Genomic DNA, 13,666 nt, shown 5'->3' with positions numbered 1-13,666 from the left:
AACCATGCAATTATAAATGCAGAGAATGTTTAATCACTTTTACAAAAATACAGCTGTGTTGTTGGGGAGCTGTCATTTACTGCTCATTAATGATTGATTTTTTTAACCATCTAGATTATTTTCATGAGAACAGCACATTAACTATAAAGAATTCATTATTGGTCATTAAAGGATATTAAAATGGAAAACCTTTACAAGATGTGTCCTACCTTGCTGCATTCAGATGACTGAAACACTCTTGACAATGTGGAGGTGGAAACCCCCCAAAAAATCATTCTTCCAGAACTCTAGCTAGGAGATTGGTTTGAGAAGAGATGGAGTAAGAAGACAAATTAAGAAAAAAAAAATCTCTTTTTGCTATAATAAAATATTGATTATATTTTACAATGGCCATAATTTACCCCAAATAATTACTTCAGCTATTGTCCAGCTTGTTTAAGGACTATCTGAATTGTGGGTACTAATGAATTGGGAGCAGATTGTTGATAATGGGCTATTTTGAAAACTTATAGCTGTCTCCTTCCCTGCACTGTACTTTTAATTAAAGGCAAGTCAAGGCAGTATTTTATAGCTAACCTCCCTTATGCCTTGGATGCAGAGAACTGGGTTCTGCTCCATCAAATGTCTCTGGGACACACTGTGATGAAACCCACTTGTCCAACTGCCTACCCACAATAATAATAAAATTCACCCCTTGTTACAACATTAGGGAGATCAGGTTGTTCAATGTCATGCCCTCCCTAGATTTCTAGTTCCAATGGTCACTGAGTTCATACCTGAGGTTCTTTGTTTCCTTACTTACCCAGTAGCTTCCAGGATCCAGATCTGAGAGAGAGGTTTTTATAAATTACTACTCTTTTTTTCTATTCTGGCACACCCCTACTACAGGTTTCCTAGGAAATATCTGCCTTGGTTCCTTTCAATATTTTTATATTATTCTGATAATAAGTGCAATATATATTCATTTTAGAAAATACACAAAGCACATAGAAGCCACCTATAGTCTTATACCCAGAAATAACCACTGCTAAGTTTTTATATTTGCTTTCAGCATTTCTTCTTAGAGCATTTTTTGCATGACTTGAGATGTTACTTATCTTCCCTGTGTTCAGTTTCCTCTTTAAAATAGGAAAATAAAGTGATTATGAAGACTATATAAGTTAATATTTGGTAAGCATACGGAAGACAAAAATTACGAGCTATGCAGCTATTTTTCGTTGTGCCTGGTAGGCAATCAGCTGCATCAACATGAAGTTAAATATCTCCTTCCCAGCCACTGGCTGCCAGAAACTCATTGATGTGAATGATGAACACAACTTTGTGCTTTTTATGAGAAGCACATGGCCACAGAATTTGCTGCTGACACTCTGGATGAAGAATGCAAATTTTATGTCATTCAAATCAGTGGTGAAAATGACAAACCAGGTTTCTCCAAGAATCAGGTTGTGTGACTCACAGCTCTGTGCACCTGCTACTGCTGCAGACCAAGGAGACCTACAGAGAAAAACCACGACTGTATCCCCGGGTGGCTTTGTGGGTCCCAATCTGAGCATTCTGAACTTGATTACTGTAAGGGGGGGAGGGGCAGAAAGATATCATTGGACTGACCAATACTACTGTGCCTGCTTGCCTGGAATCCAAAACAGCTATCAGTGTATTAAAACTTTTCAATCTCTCTAAAGAACAGGACATATGCCAATATGTCTTCTACGCTTGATCTTAGCCAAAAGGCTGAGAAGCAATGCCAATATATTTTCTGAAAGCCCTTAACATGAAAACCATGAAACACAGGACCAAACTACCCAAGATTCAGAGTCTTGTTACTCCAAGTGCCTTGCAATACAAACACTGGTATGCTACTCTAAAGAAACAGAGTATGAAGAAAAATAAGGAAGAGGCTATCGATTATGCTAATCAATAGGAACCTTTAGAGGACATACCACATCCAAACCATAAAGTGTCTTCCCCATGTCCTTCTTACTATGTACAACCATCCCATCTCCACTAGTGCTCAAGTCTTAACTCGCTCCAGCACCACTCGAAAGTCCACAGAGTATCATCTGAGACTCAAGGCAACTTTCTTCTAGCTGTAAGCTTGTAAAGTCAAGAAAAAGTTATCTACTTCTAAGATATTATTGTGGGATGGGAATAGAACAAATATTCTTATTTTAAAATGGAGACATGGGAAATAGGAAGGATTAAGCGGTACAAAGAAAGACTGACACCCACCAGGGCTTACATTAAATCTTAGAGCACCGAGTCTGGCAATCTGTGCGCACTGTGGTAGGGTAGACTCCCAAGGCCTCAGCCCTTGCCTCATGGATTTGTTGGTTTCAGCCCACACAGCTGCTGGCTTTTCATGTTGCTGGTGGTTCTATTATGGGATCCCATTTGTGGCTATATTTTCATGCCTCTACCAGGCATTGTCCACTCCATTGCTGCAGCAAACTTCTCCCTACCTTCCCAGGCTTTACTTTGAAATCTCAGTGGAAATCACCGTGATCCCATAGCTCTCACAGTCTGCACACCGATGAATCAGTACCATATGACCATTACTGTCTGACATTTCCTCCCTTCAGAAATGTTATGAGCCATTCCTGGGCCTGCATGAACCTTGCCTGCATCACCTTTAAAGCACTTCTCCAAACTGCAGACTCCAGAGATCACAATGGGCAATGAGTCTGCAGGACATGTCCCGGGATCATAAAAAAAATTCTCCCCTACTGTTACTCTGGGCCTGTGATGGGAGAAGTGGCCTCAAAGACAATTGTGAGAGGCCCTTGAAGCCTTTTTCCTATTGTTGTTCCTACAGTCTTTAGTTCATGGCTCTCTTTTACTTAGTTACTTGGCCATACTATTTTGTCCCAGACATGCCCATTTGCATATATATATATATATATACACACACATATGCAGGCCATGACTTTTCCAAATCTTTCTGCTATTTTCTTCGCTGCTGAATTTACTCTAATCTCACTAAAAGTAACCAGTGATAACTACCCAGCAGTCCAAATGCTTTGTTGTTTAGAAATTTGCTCAGCCATATTTACCCAGTTCATCTTTCTCAGCTGTAGCCTTCTAGAAATCTCTAAGGTATGGACATATTGCAGTAAGTTCTTTTTACAATGATCTAATCAGAGTGGCTTTACTCCAGTTTCCAGTAGGATCCTCATTTCCACCTGAGACTAATGCCCTAATATTGGTCTTGTGAGCCCTTACTAGAATCACCCAGAATGTTCTGTTAACAACAGTGCAGGTCTCTGCTTGCCTTCTCCTCCAAACTCTTCCAACCTCAGTCCATTACCCTATTCCAAAGCCATGTCCATATTTCCATATACATAGCTATAGTAATAATGTGATTTCTCAGTACCAAGTTTTTATATTAGACTGCCTTTCATTGCTACAGCAAAATACCTGAGGCTGAGAACTCAAAAAGAAAAGTGGTTTATTTAGCTCACAATTTTGAAGGCTGAAATTCCAAGATTAGGCAATGTCATATTTGACCTCTGCTGTGGGCCCCCTTGGCTATATGACAAATAAGCAGAAAGGGAACCACCTGAATACAGACGGGCACAAGTGTCTAGCATGGCCTCACTTTATAACAAATTGCTCCCTAAAAAAATAACTCCTCAAGATTAGTATTAATTCTTTGCAAGGGTGCCATCCCCATGACCTAATCACCTTCCATGAGGCCTCACTTCTTAAAGATTTCACCACTGCTTAGCAGTGCCTCAGGACAATCAAGCCTTCAGTACAAACACTTGGGAGACAGGTCACACCCAACCATAATAAAAAAGTAAAGACTTTTATGTTACAATTCTCATGGTCCAGGTATCCACACTTTCAAAACTTTCAAAACTGTTTTATGGTATATAATTATAATGAGAGAAAACAATCACAAATGAGAAAAGTGCTATTAAGCAATGGGAGTCCATTTGGTCTTGTGAGCTTTCTTATGGAGGAGGATTTTGGAGGGATTGAAAGGGTTGCTCTGCTACCAATAATAATGAGGTGAGCAGAAATGGTTACTCACACTGGGTAAAAGAGCTGTGAGGTTCTGCTGACCTATCACTTTTCCAGCTGATAGTGGTTGAAGTCATCACTAGGTAGTAAATCTTTTACTTCCATATCCATACTGTCTTGCCCAGGATATTCCAGCATCATTCTTGGAAGGAATCAAAAGAAATGGGAAACGCAGACCTGAGTGAAGCAAGTACTCAGACTGCCTGTGCCTGGGGAAGTGTTCAGAATGACTGAGGTAATGGCTGCTCTCCCTGACTTTGCTAGCACCTCAAAGTGCCCAGGGGAGGAGAACGGAGCTAGCACGAATATTTATGTGTTTCAGAAAACATCATACTATTGCTGTTGTTTCATATCAGCTTTTTCTCCAAATAATATATCATGAGCATTTCCCATTTTCTTTTAAAGCTCTAATTTGTTTTATAACACTTCATCATATAGACACATCATAATTTTTAATTAATCCTTTTTGTTGAGTGTTCCTTACTCAGAAGTTGTGTACTGTAAGTACAACAGGCTTAGAACCACTATAATACAGTTTGGTAATTATGTCAGAAACTCTAGTGTCGTTACAGTAAGTATTCAAATAACTTTTTTCTAATAAATATAAAAACTAGCAGACTTCTTTTGTGGAAAATGTAACAAAAGAGCCAGGCCCTAACATGGTGAGATCCTAACACTGCAAGGAATGACAACACATCTTGATTCGCTGTGTTTTTGATAAAAGATTTCAGACAAGACACATAGGCCATCCTATAGAGCATAGGTAGAGTTTATTGAAAAACAGTAGATTTTGAGAGAGAGAGAGAGAGAATGACAGAGAGAGATAATATACCTTTGAGCAGTCCCAGTTGCACTGAATGAGATCACAGGTTACATTCGTATAATTAACTGGGTCTTTTGAAGAATATCTTTTGCTTATTTCAAAGTCATTGTTTATTTACAAATAAAATGGGCTATGTTTACCCAGTCCAGAGAGAAGTAGGTCCCTGTTTACTCCTTTGGTGGATGTCTCTATTTAGTATGTTTTAAGAACTTGAGATTTTTCTAAACTTTACCCATTGACTGGATCTTGTATGGGCCCCAGCCCTTATCAGCACATTTAGAGGAAGTTATATTTTTTGAGCTAAAGTTTGAAACCACTAGCTTATGTGGATATTATCTATAGCTAATGATTAAAAAAATAAAGGGAAAAAAATCACATATTTGCTTTTCAAGTAGCCCCCAGCTACCTGTCACCAGCCAGCTAATGATTAACTTTCTACCTAGCAGAAAAGCCATCCAGTTGCCTACTACATGCAATTTTATCTTAAGGATGCTGAGTTACCAACAGTCACTATAAAGCTAATTTGTATATTCACACAGTAAGCTATGGTCATGAAGATCCTGGAATGCTAACCCGTGAGGCTTTTCTGGTACCTGATCCATAAATGGGTACATAAGTATTTTGAATCAATAAGTGATTAAATTCTGAAACATCAGTTACTAACATAAGTAGAATATTAATATAAGCAGAAGTCACTCTTTATATTGATTAAATCTCATTATAATGAAAGAGAAATAACTAAAAACATTCACCTCTTTGGGTAATAAGTACATCACTGCAGTCTATTGGCTTTCATGTTTTTTCTGTCAGGTTAAACAAACTGTTAAGTTAGAGTTAGTCCCCAGAGGCAAGAGCAGAACATTTGAGTGATAACACTTAGCTGTCATGTTGACACTTTCAGCAGTAAAACTATCCCCAACTCTTTGCTCATGAGGACTACTAGACTGGCAAATCCTGAGTAATTTCTGATAAAAGAATCTCTTCTCATTAAACAGTGCTACAAGGGCCATCACATGTGATCAGTTGATTCTTGCCCTTTGCTCCCTGGGAGACTTTTAAAAGGGGATCTTGCTAGAATTACCTGGAGACCTATTGAAAGCTATCATTCCCTGGATCTCAACCCAAAACAAGCAGATTGACCAAGGTTGGAGGAGAGGGAAATCAACAGTACTTTGTACAAGGTCCTCCAGTGATTCCAATGTGCCACTATAGTTGAGGAATACTGCCTCAGAAGATGAAGCTAACCAACATAGCCTAACTTCAGGCACTCCATGATGTCAAGAAAACAATGACCTCATAAAGTCCTCCAGGCATCACTTTGCTGTGTAGAAAGATTCATCTCTCAGGCATTGATTAGCTCTGTCAGTACAGGAAGTAATATACCTCTCCAGAGGCCATAAATAAATCCTGTCAAGTTGCAAACCTGTGGAATAATCTGGCAAAAAGTGACAAAGTGCCAAACAGGGATAATTGGTGGCCACACTTGTCACTAACATATCATTGGGATAAATGGGAAATACAGTAGCAGTTATTTTGGACTTTCAACATCTTTTTATAGTAACTGCTAAATTGGAATGGAAACACTTACACTCAAATTGATAGTGCCCATAAGTGGCAAGAAAATTTCTTCTCAGTTCCTTTGGACCCATTATCTCTGAGGTTTCTGTGATGTAAATTGTACCTTATCCTAGAAAAAGCCACCATCTCTGAAACCTGACAGGTCATCCCACTGAGAGTCAAGTAAACTGTTAGGCACACCTGTTCAAATTCCGTAAGTGAATAATGAAGGTGTGAAATTTTGATCTTGGAGAAAGTCACTTAATTATTTAATTTACTTTGTTATATACATATATAAATATATATGTATAATGTATATTTACATATGTATGTATCTTCTAACATAATATGCATATTGCTTACCTTCTAATATGCTACTTTGGAAATTGTATATAGTAAGCCCCATATTTTTAACATAATTATTTTTTAACATAGATTCAAATATTGTCTTTATTTTATGTTTTTAAATTTGCTATTAGTATATGTTTGCAGTAATGTTTACATTCCTTGTGAGGAGTTGGCAATGTGCATAACACATTTGAATTCCTTTTTTCACCTCCCTTTCCCCTCCCTGCATCTCTTGTTCCCTTCCTATTTCAGAAACATCTATCTCCCAACTTCCTATTATCTATCTTTTATTTTACTTTCATTTGTATTTTGGGGTTCTCATGTTTTAAGTTTGTGTGTCTGATTTATTTCATTTAACATTATGGTCTTATGGGGCACCTATTTTTTTACAAGTGGGTCACGTTTATCTTTCTTTATGTCAGAGTAATACTCCATCGTGTATAAATATCACATTCTATTTGTCTATTCATCTGTTGATGGACATATACGCTGCTTCCAAGATTTAGCTGTTATGAATTGCACTGCTATAAATATGGGTATGTGTCTATCCATGTAACATGATGTCTTTAACTCTTTGGGGAAAATACTTAGAAGGGGAATAGCTGTGTCAAATGGAATTTCTCTTTTTAGTTTTTGAGGAATCTCCATACTGATTTCCATAGTGCCTGCACTAGTTTACATTCCCAAAAAGAATGTTTAAGGGTTCCTTTTCCCTGCAGCCTCACCAGCATTTGTTTGATTTTTTAATTGGCCATTCTTTGAACAAATATTTTTAAAGTACTAGATTGAAGGGCTATGTCATATAATTAGGTTGTGTAGGATGTTCATGTGAGTCAATCTTCTCCATGCCCCTAAGTCATTGCCAAATAGTGTCATATAAATAGTTTCATATGAATGAATGCAGATTTATGTACTTTTAGAACAAAGTTATCCAACTGCTTAGCCTCCAGTACTAGTTTTTAACTGTCATATGTCTTGAATGTCAATTGTGGGTAAGCTGTGTGGCAGAGGAAACCAACTCTGTCAAACTCATGGTCCTACTGCCAAAATACAGAGTTGTTACTGAGAAATAGCTACCTGTTCAAAATTTACATCCTTGCATCTACAGGGACAGGTGATTTGCTCTTGCCAGTGGGTCATAGGAGTGTGATGTGGACAAATGTGGTTAAGTAAAGTGTGCCCTCCCTGCCCTGTCTTTACATGGGGTGGAAATGTAGAGATGTTGGAAGATTCATGTTAAGGGCAATACAACTGCAAGATGCTCACAGACTAGCTAACCACATGGAAGAAAACTATTCATAAACCAAAGTTGTCTATCTTTAAATTTATAGAGTAAGAAATAAATTTTTACAGTGTTTAGACCCTTTACATTTTAAACTTGTTTTTATAGCAGCTGGTATCACACTAATGTAAATGCTGTATCTGCCCTGTATCACACCTTCTACAAAACTCCACAGTGATTTTTTTTAAATAAAAGTTTGTTGTGACTTGTCTAAAACAGTAACTTCCAGTACCTGCAAATAAGACTTAATGATGCCAGGGATTTAGCTCAGTGGTTCTGCTGCCTGCCTCACAAGCACAAGGACCTAAGTTCGATCCCTTGTACCAAAAAAAAAAAGAGTTAATGAGAGTACATTTTATAATAGCTAACATTCAGATGGGGAAGGGGAAATGAGAAGGGTAGGTGAAAAGAAAGAAGGGAATGGAATTAATATGAGAAAAAGAAAATATGGAAACAAAGTCTTTGTAGATAGGGAGGGGTGGAGGGGTTGAAGGGAGGGCAGGGGAATGGGAAAAAAGTAAGAACCAAGATGGATTACATAAAGGTGCAAATTCCCAATGATGAATGTCATTATATTGCATACCTTAAATGTACCAATATAATTAATAAAAAAATAAATAATGTAATAGCTAACATTCAGAAACATAAATATACCTAAAAATTTTTAAAGTATATCATACTCAGATTTTTTAAATCCAATGAAAATAAATTTGAAGCTTAGTAATTAAAGTTATCTTGTTTCAAAAATGAAAATTAAGCTTCATAACTTTCTGTTAGCTGGAGCTCAGTACTGCAATAGTTATAAATATGATACATACCTCCTCATATATGTTTCCTCGGGTTTGTTCTTAGAATTGCTCTTATACAGAATTTATTTTATAAAACATAAATGATTCATGTTCTAAAACCTCTCACAAGTGAAAAAATAATTTATATGAAAAATCTACAAATTAAAAGTCAAAATATCACCAGCAAGATTTATTTTCTGAAAGAAGTTCTACCTGAGAATCAGGAAGAGAACCAGGAGGTTTCATAGCATGTCATTATTACGGAAAGCTAGTAGTGTTGTGAAAAAAGGTTTGATGGTCTTCAGAATTTTAAAAGCCTCTAGAAAACTCTTCAATGATTAATAAAAATGCAAAGCTAGCAGTCAGCAGAAAAAAATATCACTGTGCTAGGCTACACTCTCATTCAAGGTTTCTTAATAGATACACTTGACTCTTATACTCATCAATTTTAAGAGACTCCTGGAGAGGTGACTGGATTATGAGGGCACTAACCTCATCAATGAGTTAACCCATTCATGAAGTCATACCTGAATGGGGTAATAGGAGGTAAGACCCAGATGGAAGAAGTGGGTTATAGCAACATAGCCTTGAAGACTATATCTGGTCCCTTGCCCCATCATTTTGGGCTCTTTTCTATCTGCTCTGAATTAAGCAGCTTTCCTCCACCATGCCCTTCCACTGTGGTGTACCTGTCTTGGAGCCAGCTTACCATGGACTAAACTTTTGAAACTGTGAGCCACAAAACATCTCTCCTTCCTTAAGTTATAAGTGTCAGATATTTTGTCCCAGCAATGGAAACTGACAATACAGAAAATTGGTACCATGCAGTGGAGTCATGGCTGTGATTATATTTGATCATGTAATTCAAAAGCTTTTGGAAATAGTTTGTGAGAAGACTGAAAAAGTTGGGAAATGTGGAATAGATAAGCCATAGAATATTATAAGCAGGGCCTGATGGATGATTGTGGTTGGAGATCAGAAGACCAGAATGATGATAGGAATGCAGATAATAAGGATTAGGCTTATATAGTTTTAGATGGAAATGAGGACTCTTGAAAATTAGACTAGCCATGCAAGTTACACTTGCAAAAAAGAAAAAGAAAAGAAAAGAAAAAGTATTTTTTCCAAGTAAGTCCTAAGATTTTGTAAGTGTAAGTGTAAGGCTAAAGTTAAAAGTTGTAGACTAATTGGTCTGACAGGAAATATTTCAAGGCAGGCCAATGTTCATACTGTGGCATGGGTACTGCCAGTCTTTTAGCCAGATTTATATTGAGAATCTAGAGGAAAACAGAGCAAAAAATTTTGAAAAACTTAAATTTGGGCTCCAAAAGAACCATGTATACAATTGTGGTCAAAGAAGGCATTGGTGCTGAAGTATCATGAAAAAGAAACCAAATACTTTGAACTAGGACAAGAAGAAAGGTGCTTTGAGGGCATCTCAGAAATTAGAAAGACCTCACCTGTCATAGGCTCCAGAGTATAAAAGTATAAACATTTCCTTAGTGAAGAGAGCTCCTGGACATCAAAAATAGCCTGCTTAGGGAACTGGTTCCCTGGGATTCATTTCACCATGTCTTCCATCCAAATACTTAGAGGCTGTTGCAGTGACACTAAGAGAGCCTGGCTATAGTTTCTGCTGATGGCAAATCTTGGCATTTTCCATGTGATGCTGGTTTTCTGGCATATAGAATGCAAGAATTACAGAGCCAATGACACTTCCACCCAGATTTCAAAAGAAGGTCTGGGAGACCAGATAAAAATATGTTACAAAATTGGGTTATCTATAAGGAACCCATGAAAGAATGGTGTATGAAGCTGTGAGAGTGAGGCTAAGGCATCAGTGGAGACAACAAGAAGTTGGCGATGCCAGGAACATGGGACATCTGTCTGGAAAGCCACAGACCATAAACAGGACCAGCCCAAAAAAGGAGATGCTGGGAGTCTTCAGCCAGCAAGGCTGCATGGTGGGGGCCAGTCAAGCCTTTGGAACTCACCACTGACGACTATGCACCCCAATGCCAGACGTGGGGCTATAGGACCAAACATTTGCCCCGCTGTGCTTTGGTCTTGCTTGGCATGATTATTTTCCACCTTCCTATTCCTCTATTTGGAATGAGAATGATTATCTTATGCCATTGTATCTTAAGATTATGTAACTTGCTTTTTGAATTTTGCAGAGTTCACAGCTGAGAGTGTGCGTTGGATCTCAAAGGAATCTTTGGAACTTGAAATTTTGAGTAATGCTTAAAGTGTTAACTTCCCTTTTCAGGAAGGGATTTGTGTGTTTTCAGTTGTATGCAGGAGAGCTGCATCATGTCAGACAGAATTATGATATTTGTATTCTGCTTTTTGGGAGATTAAGTATGGTTTAAGGAGATATGATTAGGTATCAAGTAGTCAAGTGGTGGACATGCAATGATCAATCTTAACTGCCAACTTGACTAAATTAAGAGACACTTGGAGAGAATATTGGATTGTGAGAACACTAACCTCATCAATGTGTTAACCCATTGATGAGCTCATAGCTAAAGGAACTATGATGGGGTAATGCCTAGTTGGAGGAAGTAAGTCATGGGGCATGATCTTGGGGACTGTATTCAATCCCTGCTATCTTCATCTCTCATTCTTTCCAACCCCCTCTACTTCTCAACCTCCAAAAATTGAGCAACACTTTTTCACCATGCCCTCCTGCCATGTTGTCTTTTCCTTGGAACCGGCCTACCATCAACTAAACCTCTGAAACTATAAGCCATAATAAGCCTCTTTTACCTCTTTTTTTTGTCCCAGCAATGGGAAAGCTGGGACAATATAATTCTCAACAAAATCTTGACCCTTTTAGTCCCATGTCTCTTCCTTGTAAACCATAAATAAGAAAAGGCAATTCATGACCAGTACAGGTTGTATATGTGAATTAACATATCACTTTGTATCTGACAAATATGTATAAATAGTATGTGCTAATTAAAAAGAAAATAAATAATAAGTAATTCATAAGGTTCCTTTAAGTTTAAAACCAAACTTCTCTGAAAGTTCATCATGATCTGTGTGAGATATTTATACCCAGTAAATCTAAAAATCCAAATATTATATGAGCATGAACCTAGTGCTGGTCTTCCTAAGTAGCTCTCACCATGGTCCTTCAAGCATACCTAGGAAATTATATAATGCAAATTCAGAGACAAATAAATATGATTTAACCTATACAACTTTGGCAAACAGATTTTTCAGGAATATAGTTATAATGTAAGATGCAACACTTTGAAGAACATTTTTCTTCAAAATATTTTTCTCCAAAAATATTTACAATTACACTTATTTGGGAATTGACTAATATGGAAATTTATCTCAGGACCATTTCTGATTATAAGTTACATATTTCTAAAAAGTTAATTAATATTGGAAGCATTAATATCAGAACAAAAATAATGATTAAGTGGCAGAAAGTATGTTATATCAGATCTGCTTAAGAAGATATTAGGGTAAACAAAACTCATTTTCAAACAAAAACAATGATTAAGGGAGAGAAGTTATTTTTTAAAGTAACAAACTCATACTTTTTTGTAGGACTGAACCTAGTCATTGTCATATGAATTACTAAGGCCAATGATGGTGCAACCATAAACAGTAACTCCTGGAGTCTTAAGGCTTGGGAAATTTTAAATGTACATGCATACATGTACTTTTCTGTACATGAAAGAGAGACGGGGGGAGAACAGAGAGAGAGGGAGGACAGGAGGGAGAGAGGGAGAGGGAGAGACAGACAGACAGATATACAGAGAAGTTTGAAATAAATATTTAAGCCATGTCTGCAAATCTTTCAACAACAGGATTCATAATGGAAACGACAGACCTCTAATGATAGAAACATTACCAGATCCTGTAACAATATTGTAAATCATTTCTAAACAACAATATTGATAAAATAGGCATTTCAAAACTACCCAGAACACCTCTTTATCTAATTAAAACTAGAGAGTGGATGTGGCTCTTTTATCATCACAATATTGTAGCTCTGATCATCCCACAGTGAATGATTATAGCTCAGTAATAACCTCAATTTGACATTCAGTTAGCAATTACCACATCAGACTTTATCTACTGGTAACAACTGGTTTGAAAGATATTGCTCTACTTCTGTTAATTTCATCATGTTAATAAAGTTCATGTTATAAAACGCAAAACATATTAACCTGTCTGATGCAATACAAGAAACATATATATCTTCCTTGCAAAAAGAGGATACACCAGCATTTCATTTTTATTTCAAAACTTAAGTGAGTAAAGTATATTAGAAGAACAGAAAATAACAAGCTATAATCTGTACTGAACACAATAACATAACTAAGTACCAACAAATTTTCTTTTGAGTAATTGCAACTATTGTAATTTATACACTTTGTATTACCTTGTATTTGCATAATAATGTGAAGCTGCTTATTTCCGAACACTGAACACTGTAACAGAAGAAGCACGTGCATCTTGTCTTTTCATAGAATTCGGGGAAACTGTTGCTGATTCCAGTTAACTCCCTTGGAGCACCTCACACACATGGACTGATGCAAACATTTAATAAAGATGTAGAGGTGACTAATGATGACAGGCCAGGATCCCCAGAGCACACTCCCTGGCATACAGTAAGCAATCTAAAAAGATTTGCCGAATGAAAGAGGAGGAGCTCTATTGTCCTGCTCAAGGGTAATGAGCACAGGACCAGGATCTGTTCTGGAGACCCTTTCCCTTCCACCTTCCCCTTCTCCCCTTAAGATTGTCCAAGAATCCATCATACCTACTTCTAAGTGGGGACTCCAATGCAGGGGCGCTTCACTTTCCCCTTAATTAATATGC

At 37.3% G+C, this 13,666-nt stretch overlaps 1 pseudogene; it reads left to right on the top strand.

Moving 5' to 3' along the window:
- Window positions 1-1,248: 1,248 nt before the first annotated feature.
- LOC110345425 (small ribosomal subunit protein eS6 pseudogene) lies at window positions 1,249-1,921 on the top strand (annotated as a pseudogene).
- The last annotated feature ends 11,745 nt before the right edge of the window (window positions 1,922-13,666 follow it).

Source organism: Heterocephalus glaber, unplaced genomic scaffold (assembly GCF_053883595.1).
Source record: "Heterocephalus glaber isolate CG9 unplaced genomic scaffold, H.glaber_assembly_v1.0 deba00001606, whole genome shotgun sequence".
NCBI lineage: Eukaryota > Metazoa > Chordata > Mammalia > Rodentia > Bathyergidae > Heterocephalus > Heterocephalus glaber.
This window is presented reverse-complemented; position numbering and strand designations above follow the sequence as displayed.